Source organism: Oncorhynchus mykiss, chromosome 8, assembly GCF_057628025.1.
Source record: "Oncorhynchus mykiss isolate SJ-2025 chromosome 8, ASM5762802v1, whole genome shotgun sequence".
NCBI lineage: Eukaryota > Metazoa > Chordata > Actinopteri > Salmoniformes > Salmonidae > Oncorhynchus > Oncorhynchus mykiss.
Window position 1 is genome coordinate 69,564,426 of NC_143029.1, and position 13,889 is coordinate 69,578,314.

The 13,889-nt window shown below is 43.1% G+C and overlaps 1 protein-coding gene across 1 annotated transcript in view; it reads right to left on the reverse strand.

Moving 5' to 3' along the window:
* LOC110530412 (oxysterol-binding protein-related protein 1-like) overlaps window positions 1–12,830 on the reverse strand; it is a 42,011-nt gene extending 29,181 nt beyond the window's left edge. Inside the window, exon 1 of the mRNA XM_090182416.1 lies at window positions 12,395–12,830. The gene's annotated coding sequence lies outside the window, so the exon portion shown is untranslated. The remainder of the gene's footprint in view (window positions 1–12,394) is intronic.
* Window positions 12,831–13,889: the final 1,059 nt, after the last annotated feature.

Below are 13,889 nucleotides of genomic sequence, written 5' to 3' on the forward strand. Positions count from 1 at the left end.
AACAGCTTGCTATTACTATGATCTAAGTTGCTAGAAATGTGTATGTCCCATGTATGAGAGACCTTAGAACGATTAGGTTACATGTCTCTTGTATGTTTTTTTTATACAATACGTGCAACATTTCATTTATGTCTAAATGTCGTCCACCCATTTAAGTCATATTACATATTACTATGAATCTTGTATGTGTATTTGTTGCCATATGTATTACTTACAAGTTCCAGGTAGAACATAAGAATCTTGTTAAATTCTTCTATATCTTTTCAATAAGGGATAATATTTCAGCCTTAATAAGAAGCAACAGCTAGCGGACTCAGCCTTGGGATTCATTAGCAGAGGCCATTTTGAGGTTGTTACTTCTCTGTGACACTAGTTCTAAGGGCAATTATTTGAGCCCAACATGGAGACAATTAGCCAGTGTAGCAGGTTGGGTAACCAGCTGTGTAATGCATCACTGGGATTGGTCATTAGACAGGAAGATGTGGAGGGAGGCTGGGGTGGCTGAGGTGCCCTGGGGACCTTCTGGGGCAATGGACCAAGCTGTGGGCGCTTGAGGATGTGAGGTGAATTATGTTCTGAGACACATACTCTAAAGTTGCTCTTAACTTCAACTTGCTCTTTGTGTGATGTTCTCATGTGATAGAACTGCCTATGGTCATGAGCAATCCATATACAATTGAGGTTTTATGATATTGCATAATCAAAGATGGTGAAAATGTGTGTTTACGAGGACCATCTGAAGGATAGGCTACCCATTGCTATGGCAGTCAGCATAAAATCATACAACACAATTATTAACTCTCTGCCAAATAATACTGCCAACCAGTTACAGTATAAAGGACAAAACAAAGAGTGAAATCTCCCTCATCCCCAGAGCCTACTGTCTGCTGGAGAAATATGTGTTGCTGGAGCCTAAAGGTGTCTGTGCTGCTGATAAAAATAAACAATGCGTCTATATAGGATCCAGCCTATTCTTCAACACAGAAACAACTCCACAGGGGAAGTGCTTTTCACTTCTGACAAGAGTGGGGACGAGCTATGGTTAGGGAACCAGATAGTTTCAATGAACAATTCAGACAGAAGGACAACTCAGCTTTATAGTTAATTGCTGCAGAGCCACGATAGTCAACCCATTATTTATTCAAACCCACTCACCACTTACACTGCTGCTATATTGATTAATATTACCATTAATATGTATCCTTTTTACCCATTTACATATACAGTACCCCCTGCACATTGTAATATGGTACTGGTACTTTTTCTTTTCGTACTTTGTGTGTTTTCTTACTTTATATTCGTACTTTATATTATTTCCTCTCACCTTGATACTGAATATTGAGAACTGCATTGCTGGGAAAGAGTTTGTAAATAAGCATTTCACTGTACTGTTTTACACCTGCTGTATCCTGTGCAAAGAAACGTTGAAACTATAAACTGGCTGTGTACTCCAGAAGCGTTAATAGATCGTTTTGTATAGAGGTGTTTATGGAGGTCTTTCAGAAATGATCCGAGTCAACAACAGTTAGAGGTCAAAGAAAAACAGGATAGCCTGCAATTAAAAATCTGAATACTCTGAATGAAAATATCAGATGTTGGAGAACTCATACTGCCCCTATTCCCTATATAGTGTACTTCTAGTGCTCTACCCATTAGGCTTTGGTCAAAAGTAGCGCACTATATAGGGAATAGGACGCCGTTTGGGATGCATCAAGTGTTTAATGAAGACCCGTTGGATTTGACTGACCTGACAGGGCATCATAGCAGTCATCCTCTGTGAGTGTGTATAGTGTGGCTTTACAGAGGGACTGCTGGTCTACTTCCTGGTGCTCTGTAGCTAACGTCTGGAGAGCCTCTGACAGTAGCTTGTTCTCCTCTACTTCCTGTTCCAACTTCACACACACACACTTTGGCACTTTATACAAGACATGGCATAGAATGCCATAACAAACACTATCCCACACAACATTAATTTGACATTTGTTTTAATAGATCTGATAAACAGTGAGATGTGTTTGTGTGGTATTGATCACTCCATCTGTAGAGTTTGTAGTTGAAGCTGCTCCTGAGGGGTAGGCAGGTCATTGTTCTAAACCCCGTCCTACAGATCCAGTTTCCTCCACTCGGAACCAAACACCCCCATCTCAGAGAGCAATGTGGGCCAGGATCAAGTGTCTTTCCTGGGCAACCTGAGCTCGGTTGCTGGCCATTCCCCCCTGTCTGATGCTGCTGTTATGGATCCTCCACTAACAGGAGGACAGTATAAAAAGGCACTATGACAAAACAAAACTCTTACCAAGCATCAGCATAAGTCAGAACCTGGGCTTTGACCACTCAAGAGACCGCTGGAAAGAAAGTCAACCTACTTCGAGTTACAGTTTCTCCTTTGATGCGTTTCCAGAGAAAATAAGTACTATGGTAAATAAATAAATACTTGATCTAAAATACTTTCCCTACTGATCTACTGAGGGGAGAAGTTTATTGAATTCCATGAGTAAAGAAAGCACAGTAACTGAAGACAAAAACAAAGTGAGTCAAGTCTCCACAGAGTGAAAAGATGCCAAAGTCACCATGGGAAAGGATGACAGGCAAACAGCCTCAGCAAACAGCCTCAGCCTCAGCTGTCTCCATCAGAAACTGGAGCCAGTAAACCAGGCTGTAAATCTGAGATAGCGGCCACCATCTTCAATTAAAGTTATGAGAAAAAAAACTTCAATTATCCTGCCTGAAGGACTGTTTCACATTACACTGCCCACGTAGCCTACACACAATCATGTACACACACACACATACCGAGGGGCAGTTTCTAATAATAGGTGATGTTTCCTTTATTACAAACTATTGTGGCTGTCTGACATTCACCTTGGTGCATTACTGTATGACTTATTCTGGTACAATGCACACATTGTTGAGCTTGTTGTCATCACAGTCAAAAGGGCATGTGGACAAACAATACCACAACCTCTGCAAAACACTAACGAATTTAATAACCACTAGGTCATAGCTACCTGAGAGGTAGGGGGACAAACAGTGAGAGGGTACTTGTTATCTATTCTATATGATGACGTAAAGGATTAGTGAATATTATATATCATGGCTCTTGAACATAACCAGGAGGTAAAATAACCACTTTAAACCCAGAGGCCAGATGGCAATTCCAAGAGAGAATACAGAGGACGATAAACAAAAACCCCCCCGTACCAGAAGAGTCACTGGAGAGTGCAGAATGTTGAAGTCCTCAAATTGTTTCTTAAAATGTCAGGACACTTACATAGGTAGATGGTAAATTGAAAACTCAAAGTAGTTGCCTTGTAAGTTCACAATAGTAGGTGCTGATTCATACAAAAACATTCTCCATCCCTTCTAACCCAGACGATAGATCAGACAATTATCATAATATACTGTCTGTATATTATAATTGTCTGTCTGTTCTCTATAGCTCTAATTGGAGTCTAGCCCAATGTTAATTACCCCATCCTGCTCCAGTGCTGCGGCTGAGGTCAGAGAGATGAGGAAGACTCCTGTGAATCAATATGCTAATACAGGTTGTGCTGAGCCGCTTCAAAAATACCTCTATTTGTGATCAATACATGATCAGATTGGCAGGTGGGATGCAAAAAAGGTGAATTTATCACAACAGATAGGGTCATTACTTTCCATCCATCCTTTGATGGAACAACACATCAAACAAGGTAAAAGGCCAGGTAAACATGTTTTATATACAATACCTGAAACCACATCAAAATTGAATCCTGAATTCAATACAACAGGATTCATTTTTGTCAAACCCATTCCTTGTGTAAGACTTACAAAAAGTCTAGTTTGAATGTAGAATGGCTGAGTCCTGATTTTTCATCCTTCTCCCAAATGGGAGTGGGCAAGTCCACACTTTGGGGGTGGAGAATTGGGACTCACTTTCTGAAGGGTGGAACATCAATTTCTTTTAAGAAATGCGGGTGAATTATATCCATCCTATAAATAGATGCCTTTGACATTCTGCTGAATAGATGCCTTTGATTCTGCTGTCTGGCACCATAGTGTCAGAAACAGTCCATTTCGTCTTCTCCCCCCCCCCCCCCCCCATACAAGTTACAGTGCAGTAGGCCTGTCAACACATTCACATCAGCTAAAAAGACATCCTCTAGAGATCTCAATGGAGGTTAGGGAGAGTTGGTACTGTAGCGAGAAGGAGAACAAAACCAGATGCTGTCTTAAATAGGTCAGGGTTAGTTCCAGTCTGTATGCTCTGGAAGGGGATTTGCTTAGATATACCATAAATAATGGAAAATATCAGATACAAGGACATTTCAATTAGGAATGAGCCTCTCTATTGACCATGGCCAGTTGTTTAATGCTGAAAGATGCTTTATCCCCCACATCTACCCCTCTCCATTTTCAACTTAGATCAAGGAATATCAACAGTAGAACATTCTAGATTTAAATCTAGGACATAAATGATGAGAAACTGCCATTTTGATTAGCATAACATATGCTGCCTTTTATATCCACCAGATGAAACATCCTTACAAATAGTATATTCTCACTCTGCCTGTGAAATAAGCACTTGTAAATACTACATTTTCTCTACTCAGAACAAGGTAGTCTTGCTCATCTATGTAGCTACAGAAACTAATTGAGCTCACGTTGCAGCAGGAGCCCGAGCCAAGGCTCACAAGACCATCTGAAGCGATAGTTTGGCTCTGGAGAACCATCCGGGAATACTTTGTTGTGTAACGTGCCCCAGTGCTTTCTTTCTCTCTTACCCTCCTCTCCTCCCCCTATCCCATCCCTCCAGCCTCTCGCCTCAGAACACACAGCGCTATTTTAAGCTCCGCTGAGGCTCTGTGGCTGTATTGTACTCTTTCGAAAGCCTCAGAGAATCCCAGCTCCCAGTCTCGCTGCCCGGGACCCTGAAGCTGCAAGATTTAACTTTGTTTTCACGCTAGAGAGGAAAGAGATTCTGGGGCAAACGGGTCCTATTGAATACTAGATACACTACTGTACAGTGTTGACATCTAAATGGGGTTCTTTGGCACTAAGCGGTTTCGTCTCTTCACTACCCTCCCAATTGTGCATTTAACTAAACATATTTACATAATGGAGTAGAATTAACCAAACATGGAAACAACAACGAAAGGTCCTGGGGCCTGTTTAGTAGAGTGCAATGTTACTGAACATTCTAATCAAGTCATCTCTATTTATTATACAGTTGAATTCGGAAGTTTACATACACCTTAGCCAAATACATTTAAACTCAGTTTTTCCTGACATTTAATCCAAGTAAAAATTCCCTGTCTTAGGTCAGTTAGGATCACCACTTTATTTTAAGAATGTGAAATGTCAGAATAATAGTAGAGAGAGTGATTTATTTCAGCTTTTATTTCTTTCATCACATTCCCAGTGGGTCAGAAGTTTACATACACTCAATTAGTATTTGGTAGCATTGCCTTCAAAATGGTTGAACGTGGGTCAAACGTTTCAGGTAGCCTTCCACAAGCTTCCCACAATAAGTTGGGTGAATTTTGGCCCATTCCTCCTGACAGAGCTGATGTAACGGAGTCAGGTTTGTAGGCCTCCTTGCTCGCACACACTTTTTCTGTTCTGCCCACAAATGTTCTATGGGATTGAGATCAGGGCTTTATGATGGCCACTCCAATACCTTGACTTTGTTGTCCTTAAGCCATTTCGCCACAACTTTGGAAGTATGCTTGGGGTCATTGTCCATTTGGAAGAACCATTTGCGACCATGCTTTAACTTCCTGACTGATGTTTTGAGATGTTGCTTAAATACATCCACATACCCCTACAAATCAGCCGGGCTAGACAATCTGGACCCTCCCTTTCTAAAACTATCTGCCGAAATTGTTGCCACCCCTATTACTAGCCTGTTCAACCTCTCTTTCGTGTCGTCTGAGATTCCCAAAGATTGGAAAGCAGCTGCGGTCATCCCCCTCTTCAAAGGGGGGGACACTCTAGACCCAAACTGCTACAGACCTATATCTATCCTACCATGCCTTTCTAAGGTCTTCGAAAGCCAAGTCAACAAACAGATTACCGACCATTTTGAATCTCACCATACCTTCTCTGCTATGCAATCTGGTTTCAGAGCTGGTCATGGGTGCACCTCAGCCACGCTCAAGGTCCTAAACGATATCTTAACCGCCATCGATAAGAAACATTACTGTGCAGCCGTATTCATTGATCTGGCCAAGGCTTTCGACTCTGTCAATCCCCACATCCTCATCGGCAGACTCAACAGCCTTGGTTTCTCAAATGATTGCCTCGCCTGGTTCACCAACTACTTCTCTGATAGAGTTCAGTGTGTCAAATCTGAGGGTCTGTTGTCCGGACCTCTGGCAGTCTCTATGGGGGTGCCACAGGGTTCAATTCTTGGACCGACTCTCTTCTCTGTATACATCAATGAGGTCGCTCTTGCTGCTGGTGAGTCTCTGATCCACCTCTACGCAGACGACACCATTCTGTATACTTCCGGCCCTTCTTTGGACACTGTGTTAACAACCCTCCAGGCAAGCTTCAATGCCATACAACTCTCCTTCCGTGGCCTCCAATTGCTCTTAAATACAAGTAAAACTAAATGCATGCTCTTCAACCGATCACTACCTGCACCTACCCGCCTGTCCAACATCACTACTCTGGACGGCTCTGACTTAGAATACGTGGACAACTACAAATACTTAGGTGTCTGGTTAGACTGTAAACTCTCCTTCCAGACCCATATCAAACATCTCCAATCCAAAGTTAAATCTAGAATTGGCTTCCTATTTCGCAACAAAGCATCCTTCACTCATGCTGCCAAACATACCCTTGTAAAACTGACCATCCTACCAATCCTCGACTTTGGCGATGTAATTTACAAAATAGCCTCCAATACCCTACTCAACAAATTGGATGCAGTCTATCACAGTGCAATCCGTTTTGTCACCAAAGCCCCATATACTACCCACCATTGCGACCTGTACGCTCTCGTTGGCTGGCCCTCGCTTCATACTCGTCGCCAAACCCACTGGCTCCATGTCATCTACAAGACCCTGCTAGGTAAAGTCCCCCCTTATCTCAGCTCGCTGGTCACCATAGCATCTCCCACCTGTAGCACACGCTCCAGCAGGTATATCTCTCTGGTCACCCCCAAAACCAATTCTTTCTTTGGCCGTCTCTCTTTCCAGTTCTCTGCTGCCAATGACTGGAACGAACTACAAAAATCTCTGAAACTGGAAACACTTATCTCCCTCACTAGCTTTAAGCACCAACTGTCAGAGCAGCTCACAGATTACTGCACCTGTACATAGCCCACCTATAATTTAGCCCTATCAACTACCTCTTTCCCAACTGTATTTAATTTATTTATTTATTTTGCTCCTTTGCACCCCATTATTTGTATTTCTACTTTGCACATTCTTCCATTGCAAAACTACCATTCCAGTGTTTTACTTGCTATATTGTATTTACCTTGCCACCAAGGCCTTTTTTTGCCTTTACCTCCCTTCTCACCTCATTTGCTCACATTGTATATAGACTTGTTTATACTTTATTATTGACTGTATGTTTGTTTTACTCCATGTGTAACTCTGTGTTGTTGTATCTGTCGAACTGCTTTGCTTTATCTTGGCCAGGTCGCAATTGTAAATGAGAACTTGTTCTCAACTTGCCTACCTGGTTAAATAAAGGTAAAATAAAAAATAAATAAAAATATCCACGTAAATTTCCTGCCTCATAATGCCACCTTTTTTGTGAAGTGCACCAGTCCCTCCTGCAGCAAAGCAACCCCCACAACATGACGCTGCCACCTCCATGCTTCACGGTTGGGATGGTGTCCTTCGTCTTGCCACCGTCCCCCTTTTCCTCCAAACATAATGATGGTCATTATGGCCAAACAGTTCTATTTTTGTTTCAACACTCCAGAGGACATTTCTCCAAAAAGTACAATCTTTGTCCCCATGTGCAGTTGCACAGTCTGGCTTTTCTATGGTGTTTTTGGAGCAGTGGCTTCTTCCTTGTTGAGCGGCCTTTCAGGTTATGTCGATATAGGACCTGTTTTACTGTGGATAAAGATACTTTTGTACCTGTTTCCTCCAGCATCTTCAAGGTCCTTTGTTGTTGTTCTGGGATTGATTTGCACTTTTTGGACCAAAGTATGTTCATCTCTAGATGACAGAACACGTCTCCTTCCTGAGCGGTATGACGGCTGCGTGGTCCCACAGTGTTTATACTTGCGTACTATTGTTTGTACAGATGAACGTTGTACCTTAAGACATTTGGAAATTGCTCCCAAGGATGAACCAGACTTGTGGAAGTTTAAAAAAAAATTTTCTGAGGTCTTGGCTGATTTCTTTTGATTTTCCCATAATGTCAAGCAAAGAGGCACTTAATTTGAAGGTAGGCCTTGAAATACATCCACAGGTACACCTCCAATTGACTCAAATGATGTCAATTAGCCTATCAGAAGCTTCTAAAGCCATGACATCATTTTCTGGAATTTTCCAAGCTGTTTAAAGGCACAGTCAACTTAGTGTATGTAAACCTTCTGACTCACTGGAATTGTGATACAGTGAATTATAAGTGAAATAATCTGTTGATGTCATAACCAAACTATAGTTTGTTAACAAGACATTTGTGGAGTGGTTGAAAAACAACTTTTAATGACTCCAACCTAAGTGTATGTAAACTTTCGACTTCAACTGTATTTTCAACATATCTGAACATTTGACCTCCGAATACAGCCTGGTTCTACATGCTGTGATCACAGCGACGAAATTCAGACTGTAAAAGAAACATGACAGGAAGTGTTTAGGTTCATCTTCAGGTCCCATGCAGTGAGCTGGCCCGCTGAGAGAGGTCAGTGCGGAGAGCAGGGTGCAGACCTGGGCTCAGGTCACCATCTCCCCTGGTGAGAGATGAAAGACAGGGTGACTCATTGAGGAGACGAGGGGTTATGGCTGCCTGGCATCTGTCTGTGATGCTGTTCCCTGAGGGTTTGGAGGCGGCTGTCATTCTGTTTTGTGGACATACTGTACGTGAATGACTTTAGAAGTCTCACACAAAACCACTGATACTGGTGACAAAAACCAAGTGACAGCAGTTGTTCTTGTTCCTACAGATTAAAATATATATATAACATGGAGCCAGTGTTTTTGTTGTGACTTAGGTGTGAGGCAGAGATCGGTGTCAAAGATGTTGCTGAGACAGTTGCACAGACGTGTGTGTGAGCATCAGACTCCACTTTAAGGAGTTTCTGCACCGCCTACATACAATACAGTCACTACTGTGATATCCAGTCTATATTGGAAAACAAAGCAGGAAAAACAAAGACAAACGAGACATCCACAATTCAAAGGCCAATCACACGCTCTCGCTCCCTGCCTGAGATAAATAATTTGGACTTCTTTGATAATAGTCCAAATCTGGATATAATGAATGATCTGGGTCATGGAATATTCACCCACTGGAGAGGGGACTGGAACTGCATCTAAACCACCAAATGACTCACATCATCTTCATATCACACATCTGTGAGAACTAAAATCTTTCCATAACACAACAACAATCACAACAAACCCAACAACATGTGGCTCAATGTTAACTTTGGATCTTGATCATAATGTTTCCTTTGTCAGGAAAATCTTCTGGCCATACCATTTCAACATGACATGGGGTCAGGAGTTTTTCCTGATCAGTTAAGCAGTCCGGAAACACCCCCGGCTCCACCAGTATTACATGACTGTGGCCCTGAGTTTTCCTTGGTCAGATACAGTCAGGAAACACTTAGAGCACTATTAATCACCCTTTCTGAGGGTCTCAGGTGGAGTTGGGATATGCAAAAAAACTCATTTCCAATTCAGACATGCATATAATACACACTTGTAGATGTGTGAAATAGGACAAATATGAGCTCCAATCAAATTATTATCATCATCAACAGGCAAAGAATGGCTATTTAGGCAGCAGCTGCAACAGTAGAAACAGTAGTAGTGAGAGCTGTGCCGTGGTAGGAACAGAGGGATGGAGATAAATGGATTAGTGTTAATACTGTCCATCTCTACCTCCTGGACACTCTGCTAGGTGTCTTAATCCCATTAGTCTGATCTCACACATCCAACTCAGAGATGGAGCCGACACACATCGTTGTGCTTGTTCAGACATCTCGGTGATCCGTTGTCCAAGCAACCAATCCCGTTTCGACTGTCTGGCCAGTGAGCCTTGTTTATGACACTCACTTTGCATTGCTTACTATGGATAGAATCTTCTAGAACGCTGCTAGATATTCTGAGCGCTATCAGACAGCACTAGCCCAGGACCAGCAAGCAGAAGGCAATGTATCCGACCACTGTATCCGACCACTCATTTGAATGCCAGCTCAAAACGGTCATTTTTAAATCAGAAAAGGTGAGAAGGAAATCAACTTTTTCCAGACATACACTACATGGCCAAATGCTTGTCGAACAGCTCATTCCAAAATCATGGGCATTAATATGGAGTTGGTCCCCCCTTTGCTACTATACCACCGCCTCCACTCTTCTGGTAAGGCTTCCACTAGCTGTTGGAACATTGCTGCTATAACAGCCTCCACTCTTCTGGAAAGGCTTTCCACTAGCTGTTGGAACATTGCTGCTATAACAGCCTCCACTCTTCTGGGGAAGGCTTTCCACTAGCTGTTGGAACATTGCTGCTATAACAGCCTCCACTCTTCTGGGAAGGCTTTCCACTAGCTGTTGGAACATTGCTGCTATAACAGCCTCCACTCTTCTGGGAAGGCTTTCCACTAGCTGTTGGAACATTGCTGCGGGTACTTGCTTCCATTCAGCCACAAGACCATTAGTGAGGTCGGGCACTGATGTTGGCCAATTAGACCTGTACGCAGCCAGATTTCCAATTCATCCCAATGGTGTTCGAGGGGGTTGAGATCAGGGCTCTGTGCAGGCCAGTCAAAGTCTTCCACACTGATCTTGACAAACCATTTCTGTATGGACCTTGCTTTGTGCATGGGGGCATTGGCATGCTGAAACAGGAAAGGGCCTTCCCCAAACTTGAAAGCACAGAATCATCTAGAATGTTATTGTATGCTGTAGTGCTAAGATTTCCCTTCACTGGAACTAAGGGACTTAGCCCCAAACCATAAAAAACAGCAGAGACCATTATTCCTCATCCACCAAACTTTACAGTTGGCAATATGCATTGGGGCAGGTAGCGTTCTCCTGGCATCCGCCAATCCCAGATTCGTCCATCGGACTGCCAGATGCTGACGTGTGATTCATCACGCTAGAGAGCATGTTTCCACTGCTCCAGAGTCCAATGGCCGCGAGCTTTACACGACTCCAGCCGACACTTGGCATTGCGCATGGTGATCTTAGGCTTGTGTGTGGCTGGTCTGCTATGGAAACCCATTTCATGAAGCTCTCAACGAATAGGTCTTGTGCTGACGTTGCTTCCAGAGGCAGTTTGGAACTCGGTAGCGAGTGTTGCAACCGAGGACAGACGCACTATGCGCTTCAGCACTTGGCGGTCCAATTCTGTGAGGTTGTATGGCCTACAACTTCGCGGCTGAGCCATATTTGCTCCTAGATGTTTCCACTTCACAATAACAGCACTTAGTTGACCAGGGATGCTCTAGCAGGGCACTAATGTGAAACATGGACTTGTTGGAAAGGTGGCATGTAGCGTATGTTTCTTACCATGAAGCTGCTGAAATACTGGCTGATTATTGCAGTCATATCATCAGTGACTTACTACATTCAAACCAGGACTTCAGCCTTGCTCTTTCTGTATTGCAGAGGGACTCTATTGTCATACAACCTTCCCTCTGGAAATGTCATAGCACCAGATGTTGAAGTCCAAGTTCACTAAACACATCAGCACTGTGAGCACAGCTTGTCCTTACTGTATGTAAAATGTATTGCTAAATCCTCTACAAATTCACAACTCATTTTTTTTAATCAAAACAAACAGTTTCAGCTCTTCGTCAGGTACATCTTATAATGCTCTAACAATATGACAGTACACTGCAATAAAACCCAATGTCATAAAATGCATATTACCAGATAAAAGTTGTAAATGCACTGAACACTATGCAAAACCCTCTTCATGCACACTCAATGGCACACTTCACCATCAGAGCAGTCAAGATGACTTATTCTGAATGTAAAATGCCTGTTTTTAATGATCTACGTATATTGCAAGAGACCCTACCCTGGTCTAAATGGTGAATCCCTGTTTAAATAAAAGGTCAAATAAATACATTTAAGAAACACTCACTTGAACAACCTTCAAGTACTTAGCCTCAGAATGAAACAAGCACAGTTTATAAAGAGCAGCCTAATGCAAATAGACCCATAGTAGTTCAGAAGACAATGAAAAACAAAGGGAGGATGTTTGTCTGTACCTGAGTGGATAGAGGGTGCTGCTGTCACTTTTCCTCCTCCTGTCCTCGGGATGCTCTGCTGGGTGGTAGAATTGTGCCTGCCTCTGTGAACGTACGTACGTGCGTGCGAGTGTGAAAGCATGTGTCTCTGCTTGAGTGTTAATATGCACGTGCAACAGTTCCGTCTCCAAATGCCTAGCGTTTCCCTTAAGCAAGAGCGTGTGTGAGTGTGTGTGCCTGCACTGATCTGCAAGCAGAGTGCAGAGCTCAGCATAAAAGCGGATCTTGCTCGGCTGTGTCCTTGCTACAGGCTCGCTAGTGATTACCACTCTGTTCTACTGATGTCCCAAGGGCACGGCCGCGAGGACAGGTGCGCACACACACAAACAAACCCTCCCTTCTACACATACACAGCCCCTCAGTTTACTAACCCTCCCTTGTCACACAGCTACTGGCCAGTCACAGCAGGGGGAGGGGCTTCTATAACCCATTCACCATGAATGCATGAGCCAATAAGAACACAGCCCACTTGTAAACAATTGTGTAAGCATCAATACGACTGAATGGGCCTGGGCTAGCTTAGCTTGTGTTCACACAAGCAGGGCTAACTGAAACCAACTGTCACTTTTCTGGAGTAGAATATTAAAAATAAGGTAACAATGGAACTCTGTGATTGGCTAGCCCTGAAGAAGTTGGAATCTGTGTTGGTTTGAGTTCCGGTCTGGGTGTGTGCGTGTAGACTAGTGGTTTCAACCTGTGGTCCGCTGTGCAGATGGTCTGCAAAATGTTTTAGTGTTTATTTATTTTAGATCAAGAGCTTTTGATAGTGATTTGGTGGTCTCCAGAACGGAAATATTTGGGATCCGCTGGTGTTGACTTCATCTGACCTGGAGGAAGTCTGTGAGGTCGCCAAGATCTATCTTCATCCCCCTCCTCATCTGTCTGCTTCTGGGTAGTGACAGCTGCTGTTGGCCACATGCTCCTCCAGGGCATCCAAGCATCTCTGTACACATGTACATACAAGCACAAATAAAAACACTCCACAGAACTAGGCCTATGTGTTGTAAACTATGAAGTACGTTGTCCCAAACCACATAATCTATACTAGGAGAACATCACTTTTCTTATAGCCTCTGGATCCATCTTGGATGACACCTTAAAGTGATGGAGACCAAAGATCAAAGCACTGGCGGCTGAAGAGGCACTAGTCCCATGCTTTAACCCGGAGAGGAACATGAATGACATACAATCTAAATGAGTGACAGACATAAAAACAATAGACATTAAAGATATGACAGTAGGTTTTTCTAATGTCAACATAATGTGACAGATATGCATTGCAAGAATGGAGGAGGGTAGGCATGTACATAACAGTGAAAGGTTAACTAACTGTCTGTTGTGCTGTCCACATCTTAATGTGTGGTAGAGCATGGAGAACACAGTGCCCTGGTGCCTACCCACTCTGCAGTGAGCTTTCATCAGATCCTTAGAGCCTTGCCAGACACCAACCACTGTA